This window comes from Rhinopithecus bieti, unplaced genomic scaffold, assembly GCF_001698545.2.
Source record: "Rhinopithecus bieti isolate Rb0 unplaced genomic scaffold, ASM169854v2 scaffold_6708, whole genome shotgun sequence".
NCBI lineage: Eukaryota > Metazoa > Chordata > Mammalia > Primates > Cercopithecidae > Rhinopithecus > Rhinopithecus bieti.
The window spans coordinates 6,593,778-6,603,659 of record NW_016806329.1 but is presented as its reverse complement, the minus strand read 5'-3'; the positions used below and the strand labels follow the sequence as shown (position 1 = coordinate 6,603,659).

The 9,882-nt window shown below is 35.0% G+C and overlaps 1 pseudogene; it reads right to left on the bottom strand.

Moving 5' to 3' along the window:
* Nucleotides 1-8,409: 8,409 nt before the first annotated feature.
* On the bottom strand, nucleotides 8,410-9,124 carry LOC108531877 (receptor of activated protein C kinase 1 pseudogene; annotated as a pseudogene).
* Nucleotides 9,125-9,882: the final 758 nt, after the last annotated feature.

Sequence of the window (9,882 nt, the reverse complement as noted above, 5' to 3'; positions counted from 1 at the left end):
GTGTCTAGCAATTCTGAAGGCTAGACATGTGAGATCAAAACGTCAGCATGGTCAGGTTCTGGGGCAAGCCCTCTTCCTTGTTACAAACATCCAACTTATATCCTCACATAGCAGAAAGAGAGCAAGCTATACAGGTACTTAATTTCGTTAATAGGCTCTACTTAATTATCTCCCAAAGGCCCTACCTCCATATGCTGTTGGGATTTGATTTCAACATGTAAAAGTGTTTGGATATACAAATATTCAGTTCATAACACCTACCATTTCTATATTTTAACAAGATGTAAAAATAGAAATATTCATAATACAAATAATGCTCTTAGTATCTGGTACCACTGACAAATTATTTCAGCTGTTTTGCTTTTGAATACATATTTATATCCATGCAGATTTATCAGAATTCTTCATGTAACTTCAGTACACACACACACACACACACACACACATTCACACACACTTTTTAAGCATATGATTTCATTTTAGAAGCAAGCAGAAGCATATTGTACGTCAGTGTCCACAGATAGAGTACCTAATATTAAACTGAGTTTCTAAAGGAAACATATTTTAGGTGAAAATCTGTTTAGCTTACCAGTATCTATATAATATGTGCAAAATCCTTAACATCAAATTGAAAGATCCCTTGTAATTGATCTTACCATATATTTCTAGCCTAATTAATCTTCTACATTTGCCCTGCCAGTTCTCTGTTCCTACTCATTGATTCCCTAACAATGTAAGGAGAATTCCTTTGTTAAGCCATTCACAGAAAGTTTTCTCTGTTCTTCTCTATCTGAAAAAAAAAAAGTCCTCTATCCTTAGAGATGTAACCCAAAGTCCATGAAGCATTTTACTGATACTTTCATTTTCGGTTACAGCACTTGCTATTTCTTTTATGCCATGGGGTGGGCACATTTTGTATTCATGTCTTGTATTATTGCTACTTGATCCTTAGATTGCTACTTGATCCTTAGGCTCACAAACAGATAGAACCCACACAGTAATTTGAAGATAGAAAGTTTAATATAAAGAATCAGTAGATATAATACAGTATTTATATAATGGAAGATTAACTATTAATAACTAAAGATGACTCTAAATAATATAACAATAGTAATTATAAGGAGAAACCATTGCCTCTGAAGCTGAGAGGCCCCCCAAAAAACCTCCTTAGCCTCAGAAAGGCTGATATCCAAACTTTATTTGCGAGGACATGCCTGTGGCTCACTGGCTGGTGGACAAATTGTTGAGGTGCTGGGACAGCAGGACTTGTTGGAAATGTTTTCCTCTGGGATTCCAAAAAAAATCAGCCATAGGGAGGATCCTCACCAGCAGTACTCCTCTTCAAAGTCATCTAAGGGGTGCCATCTACGTAGAGGTGCCTCACTGGCAACACTCCACTGCTATGCCATCTCAGAGAGGAATGGAAAATGCTATCCACAAGGAGACTGCACATTGAAAGTTAATGCAAAGCCACGTAAGGGGTGTGGAAGACGCCATCCACAGAAAGTGCTGAGCTTCAGAACTCACTGAAAAGCCATTAGACAGAGTGGGTGCTTCTAGCCACCATGTGCTATAGGAGCCAGGTATTAAAGAAGCCGCATGCTGAGAGGAGCACACTAGGACCAGAAAGATAAACCTTTCTTCCTCTAGTGTCCCTCCAATGTCATGTACTCACAGAGCTCAAAATGTGCAAGGTTACAAGGAAGAAATATTTATCAAATCCATCTCCATTATTGTAGAGCAGGCAATGGGGGGTGGATTTGGATGTGATAATCAATATATTCATAATTGGCACAATATACTTATTTATTGACTCTTTGAACAAATCAGAATTTCTTACAAGATAGAAATACATTCTTATCATTCCTTTTGTGCCCAGGAATTTTTAAAAATCTCAAATAAATATTACTATATTTCTCCATTATATTATTATTAATATGATGTAAACTTTATCTTTGACATTTTATGTGCACAAGATATGTCCTAAGCATTAAAGATAACTGTGTTACGTAAGTGCACATTATTTTGCTTAGTATGTGTATGAGCATGTGTAGGCATGTATGGGTGTATACAAAGTCAATATTTGGTTTATGAGTCACCAATTTAAAAATTAATAAAATGGTTTGCTGAAAGCTAGAAGGTAGCTACTTTAAACATCAGAAAGACAAATGACAAGTCTTGGTATCAGCTAGTTAAAAATATAAGTTTCTACCTTTGAAAAGATCATGCCACACATTGATTTTTCTATTAATTTAAATAAAGGCAGGTATAGGAAATTTACTTTAGGTTTCCATCTTTGAATGTTATAAAATGTTGTACTAATACATATTGATTTCTGAAATGTTATAATCTTATTATATTTAAAGATTGGATCTGGATGTAGTGGCTCATGCCTGTAATCCCAATATTTTGAGAGGCAGAGGCAGGGGGCTTGCTTGAACAAAGGAGTTCAGTACCAGCCTGGGCAACATGATGATACCTCATCTCTACAAAAAAACAAAATAAAATAAAAACTAACTCGGCAGTGTGGTGTGTACCTGTAGTCTCAGCTACTTAGGAGGCTGAGGTGGAAAGATCTCCTGAGCCCAGGAGGTTCATACTGCGGTGAGCCATGATCATACCGCTGTACTCCAGCCAGGGTGACAGTGCAAGACCCCGTCTCAAAAAAAAAAAAAAAGAAAAGAAAAAAGCACAACCAACCAAACAAACAAATGAACAAAAATCCCCCACACAAACGAAAGAGCAATATTATTTTTTAAAGTACATTTTACTAAAGATAGACCTTAACCCATTTATGCCTAGTGTATTTTAACTGATTTGTCTTCAAATGTATTCAAATTAAAACCTTATTATTGCTCATACATTAATGCATGTTTCCTTGTTTTCAGGTTTATGTATACTGATTGTCTGTTATATAGCCAGGCAAAATAAATGTCAGAGTTTGATAAAGACTTCCATAGGGAGAAAGGACGAGTGTTTACATATGAAGGTTAAATATGCTAAAATCACAAAAATTACAAATATCTTAGGTATTTTCTAAGAAATGATGCATAAATATTTGCTACTAAAAGAGTTCTGGCATTTGATTCATGTGACCTAGATTCAAATTCTATTTTTATCATTTACTGTTTGATAAAATAACTTATATTTAAAGTTTACATAACTCTTCTGGAAAATAGGAATTCTAATAATACTAGTTTATGAAAGAGTTTTTGTGGATTTAGTAAAAGATGAAACTCATTAACAACTTATAAAGCTCTGTTGTATTGAAAATTGAGGAGAAATAAATTTATAATAAATAAAAGCTGATAAATTTTAAAACAAGGATATAGTGTACATATACCTGCAATTCTTCTTTCTCTTCTAAGGTTCACTTTGTATATAACTACCTAGCTGCCCTTCATGTACCTTAGAAATTCATCTACTATCTTCAAAATCCACTCAATGACCTTCACTGGTTACACAATTCAGGGACCCAGGAGTCACCGTTAACCCTACACTGCTACATTCACATCCAGTTGGCCACTAAGTCATGTTCAGTCTGTCTTTTTAAATTCAATGTAGTATGTTTCCTTCTTCATATTTACCCTTAAAATTTTCTTTAACTTTAAATATCAGCAATTATATATTTGTTTTTCTTATTTGGCTTAATTCATTTAGTTTTTCACTGCATTTTATCCCTGCTACATTGCTGTGGGTTTAAAAATTATAATTCAATCATATTATTCCTCTCTACAAAGCTTTTAATGCCATTCTCTCAACACACCTTACTCCTACTGCCTTCAGGATAAAGTTTATACTTATCCTAGATGACATTACTTTATCCATAGGATGACCTTACCAAAACTTTTAAGTTCTAGTCTTAACCTACCTGTCCAGCCATATCTCCCATAAGGCCATCTCTCCCCATAAATATCTAATGCTCAATTTTGAGAGAATTGCTGACAATTCCTTGAGATTGTTTTTTATGCTTCCTTATTTTTTCAAATCTTATATTTTATCTGGAATGCCATTATAATAATGTTTAATTGATTTGTATCAAAACTACTGTGATTTGTTGATGGCTTACCTTATGTTAGATATTTGCCAGTTTTTTTTTTAATTTATTTTTTGTTTTTTTTTTTAGAAAGAGATGGTGTCTCACTATATTACCCATGCTAGTCTCAAACTCCTTGGCCCAAGTGATCCTCTCCCTTGGCCTCCCAAAGTGTTGAGATTATAGGTGTGAGCCATTGTACCCAGCCTTGCCAAATTTTTTACACATATTATTTAATCTAGGTTCTATGGCAATTTAGTGCAGAAACAGTTACAGGGAAGTTTTATTTTATGTCCAAGTTTACAGAATTATAAGTGGTAGAGTCAGGCCAATGTTATGTTTGTCACTAAAAACTATGCTATCCAAAAGATGCTGCAAAACTGATCTCAATCATATTTATCTGTGCGAAACCTTTTCTGACACATCTACACATGAGATATTGATAATCATGTTCTTTTTTTATGTTATCACTATATCCACAACTGTTTCTGTTATCTCACATGTCACACTAAACTTCAACTGTGAACTTTATGTCTGTTATTCCCACTTATCTATAAACTGATAAGCAGAATAACAGTATTTTAAAAATCATAACCTCTTGCCCAGTGTATAGTTAGTTCTCAATAAATTACATTTGAATGAATGAATGAATGATACAGATTCCTTCTTTTATTTTGTATTCAACTTCACCCATACAGGAGAGACTGGAAGTGTAATTAGCTGTTATCTTCATATTCAGAAAACATTAAAAAAAGAAAAATGGCATTTGAGATGGTTGTTGAAAGATAATGATGGAGAATTTTGACAGGTGGAGGTAGAATGAGAAAAGACACTACAAACGAAGGCCCAACTTAATAAGAGCTATTTTGCCTCTACTAATGGACAGTTAACAGTCTGATTTGGTGTATTACCTGGGAATGATCTTGCTCACAAACTTATTAACTGTTCAATTTACTTTTAAGTAAATGGGCAAGTGGCAAATATATGAGGAAGTCAGAGGAACCTTTCTTATATTAACTTGATGAGTTGCTATACCATTGAAATCTCTTACCTCACCCAAAACAGCCCGTCTGGGAGTGCTCTTTCATACTTATGTCTCTTCTGGGTGTGTGAGGCAAACATGAAGGTTATATCAGACACATATGAATATATTCAATGAATTTTTGTCTATGGACAACTACCCTTTTGCAATACATATTTGAAGCATGTTTTCTACATGAATAATGTCTTGAAGCCCAAATTATATAATTGTATCTGTAATTTATATGCTTGATATACCCTTCACAATAATTCTGTAGCATATGTTTTCTCATTTTAAATATTTATGAGGAAGATTATGTTGCAAGAGCTTCATTCTCACTATATATACCTGAATGCTGTGATACGTTAGTAATGGGCACTGAATCAGAACTGTTTATTTCTATCCTACACCAAAGTCCTTGTTTTATAAACTAGGCAACTTTACTCCCAGCGTGAGCATGAGCAGGAGCAAATGTTATGGCAACAGGAAAGCATACTATCATTCAGAGAATTATCTGGAAAATGGATAATTTTGCACAAATCTGACATTCTCAGTGCTGTTTATACATCACAATCACCCATGGGAGGTTTTAAAACTTATGCTCTGACATAACCATAAACCTTCCCCACAGACAAATTCAACCCCAATTGCTGAGAGAGGGGTCCTTGTATCAGAAGTTTTTAAGCTTCTGAGTGATTCTAATGTGCAGCCGGTACTGAGAACCACTGGACTGAAATAAAGGGCACATGCATAGGGGCGGCATGAAGAGTGAACAGGGTTTAAAAAGGAATATTAGAATCAGATTGGCAGGATAAAACCCCAACAGCCTCACTCAGTAACTATGTGACCTTGGGTTAATTACTAAACTTCTTGAAATCTCTATTTATTTTCCTGTAAGATGGGGATAAACTAAAACATGTAAAATACTTAACATTTGGAGTCAGTTTAATTAATGGTATTCTTACTATTCAAAAAAAAAACCACAAAATAAATTTGAAAAATGATAATAGGACTATTTTGTGGAAATATTTGACTACTAACTGAAGGAAAGGATATTACTATGATAACATAGATGACAAAAGCAAATTAGAGATATATTTTTTGCTCAGATGCTTACAATATTTATTATTTTCTTTTATATCTTATTTGCAGTTAAGCAATCTTTGGTATTAAGCAGTTTTTAATTGCAATAAGCTTATAAATTATTAGTACTCTATAATGAAGAGAAATGATAAAGTCTGTCTTGTTTTGATAATATATGAATAATAGTGAGAATTACAATGTGCTTTCTTTTACTAAGCATCAGATATTTTTCAGATGAATAGAATTTTGATGAGTTAACTACCAATTGCATAGTACCATTTACAATCTCATTTTTGAAAGACATTGCTTGTCTTGAAACAATCTAGAACTGACAAATGACAGCATAAGATACTCTGCTTTGCATATTAAAAGACTTTCACATTCAATTCTCATTTGGTTCTGCCCACAGCCCTGAGACATGCAAATTAATGAGTTGTATAAGTTTTATTGACTTTTGGGGAGCAGGCTATGACAAGAACCCTTCCCTTCTAACTTTGAATGTAATGCTTCTTTTATGACACACATACTTATTTGGAATATGTTGAAAGTCTAGAAACTAAGAGTTAATATGTAGGCAAAAGAATCAGTGCAATGCTATGAACTCGGTGTGAGTAGATCTTAGGGATCCTAAAGGACACTCTAATGCCTTGCAGATTTAAGCTGAAAGTCAGAGAATCAGTTAAGATAGCAGAAACCTAAAATTTCTGAAAATATCAAACAGGCAGAGTTAACTCTACCAGAGTCCAAATGACTCAAAACACTGTTAGCAGAAAATGAAGACAAAGAAAGAAAACAGCACTATGCAACCTCTGGTTTGCTTATGGTACTTACTAGAAGTGAATAGTCTTGGCTGCAATGAACTTTATAGAAAGTGTTTTGCTTAGAGAATGTCAGAATCCTATAAATACCATGGAAGTGGCGGGTGGCGTAATGTCTTCTGCAGTCTCATTTCAGCAGATAAACTTATTTGGTTCTATTTAGAATTCATTCTTTGTACTATGGTCAATGTTTCAGGCAACAGTGATGTATATACAAATATCTTCAACATTCTATTAATTTCAGGTTCAATTTCTACTGAAATCAATATCTATTAAAATTATAATTAATAATCTTATTTTAAATTGTACAAAATTCCTATTCTCTTGTATCAATATAATATCAGATGTCTAAAAATCTAATCTGATTTTCAAGTTAACAAAATAACCTAGAAGCAATACTCTAATCAACTTCTCTAATATATATACTTAAGATAAAACAGTTAATTATAAACAACTTACACATGGAAGGATGCAGAAAGTATGCGATTTTTACTTAATGTAGTGATAAAGAAATTGATAGAGTAAATTTAATTAACTGTATATATAGCCTATTTGAAATTTAGGTATACTCCAAAGGTAGATATTTTGAATTGATGTGTTTAACTGGCTTAATTCAACATAATTTAAGCCAGCTATTTCATAAAATTTCTGTTTATTTCAAAAGTAATGAGTGCTTCTTGTAAGTAATTCCAATACAAAAATATGTGGAGCAAAATGCAACATTAAGAAGCACACCAAAATTACGATGGTCAATGCCTCTGGCAATGAGGGAATGGGATTAGAAGAGAGAACAAAATGGTTGACAACCTTATCTGTCATGCTTAATGTATTTTATAAATAAAATTAAAATGATGAAATGTTTCTATTGATAATCATGGATTCTATGTAAGAATTTGTTACAGTATTTTTGTAGCTGCTTGTGTTTTTTAAGTTTCTCAAAAGTGTTTAAGATTTAAATTTGACCATGTTACTAGGTAATTGAGCTTGATTTAAATTAATTCCCTGGAGTTATATAAACAGAATATTAAAATAATATCTTTAACTCTACAGGCATTCACTTCCATATTCATTAATGTAATACAAGAAACCAGATAATTCTACTGTGATAAACTTACAAATTATGTTGGAATCTTCCTGCATATAGCCCACCCCCTCAATAAGGCACCATAAAAGCTCTTTCAAGTAATGTTCTCTCAATCATAAGAAAACACACATAGCAAGAACAAAAGGCAGTGATTCCTTTTTCCATTTCCATGTAACTTGTCCTCAAGCTAAGCAGTCCTGCAACTGAAGCAAAACTGTGTTTCATAATATGAACAGCCACTTAAATACTTTCTCCCCATCTCTTTATGTTTCACTGCGGGGAAGTTAATAATTATTGAAGTAGGAAGATTATTTTTTAAAAAATCAAAAAGTCAGTTTAAAACAACCTAAAATTCTCCCATAAATGTCTAGCAGGTGCTGATGGTCACCTGCCACACTTGCAACAGATTGTTTATGTATCCAGCTGTCTAGCCATCAGCAGACCAGAGAGGTGCAATGGGGAGGCTCCACCTTGCGGCAGATTCTGATAACTTCTTACTTCATTTCTATGATGATCTTGCCTTCTAAGTCCCAGATCTTGATGCCAAGGCCTGTGGTAGGTCAGAACCAGTAGCAGTTGGGGCTCAAGCACAGGACATTGACGATTTTCTCACCATATAGCATATCATGGTGCTTGCCTGTGTTGAGATCCCATGGCATGTTATGGTCAGCATTGCCTCCAGAAGCACAGAGGGATTCATCTGGAGAGACAGTCACAGTGTTCAGATGGCCCGTGTGGCCAACGTGGTTCATCTTCAGCTTGCAGTTAGCCAGATTGCATACCTTGACCAACTTGTCCTAGCTACAGAGATGATAGTGTTGCTGTTAGGTGAAAAGTGGACATAAGACACCCACTCTGAGTGGCTCTCCACCTGGACAATGTATTTGTATATACTCAGGGTTATAACCATGACATGATGGTTTTATCTCAGAATCCAGAGACAGTCTTCTGGTTGTCAATGGAGAAGGCCACACTCAATACGTCCTTGGTATGGCCTACAGATCATCTCATAGTGGTGCCCTGTGTGAGCTCCCAGAAGCACAGGTTTCCATCTCAGGAGCCTGAGAGGAAAAAGTGGCCATCTGAAGAGATTATTTTGTCATAGACAAGGTGGGAATGACCCTTCAGGGCATGCTGTGGGATGCCATAGTTGGTTTCGTCCCTGCTCAACATCCACATGATAATGGTTTTGTCTCAAGAGGAGAACTGTATCATGTCCAGGGTAGTAGTGATCTGGTTACCCAGCTATCCTGGCCTTTGAGAGTGTCAGAAAGGGTCATCTGCTCTGTCGTCGTGGTGAGGTCAGGTGTCACTGCAGCAACGAGGATGCCACTGGGTAGCTCAGAGAGACCAGAGGGACAAAGACCACAGCAGTCCTGCCATAGCCCTGCCACAAAAAAGTGAACCAAGCAGGGAAATTTTAATACATGAAAAGTACAAAGTGTAGGCGTAGGATGGAATAGTTTCAGTAATTTAGAGTCTATGTGAAGGGCAATATTGGAGAAGGTAATTATGTACAAAAGTATCTTGGAGTGGGCTGAATTGCTTGCCCTTTGCCCTTTATGAGTCGTGTGTGTATGTGTGTGTGTGTGTATAAATATATATATGAGAGAGAGAGAGAAGTTGTCTATTGCCAATTCATACGAGGATTAAAATTATGAACTATGAACATTTCATGGCAGAATGTTTGCCAATAAATTATTAAACATTAATAATTTATTGAATCCGTAATAGGTGACATGAGAGGAACTGACTCAGGGAAGCAAATTAGGCTGTCCATAGTCACACAGACAGAAAGGTTGGAAACTGGATGGCAACACAGGTCTCTTTGACTAGAAAA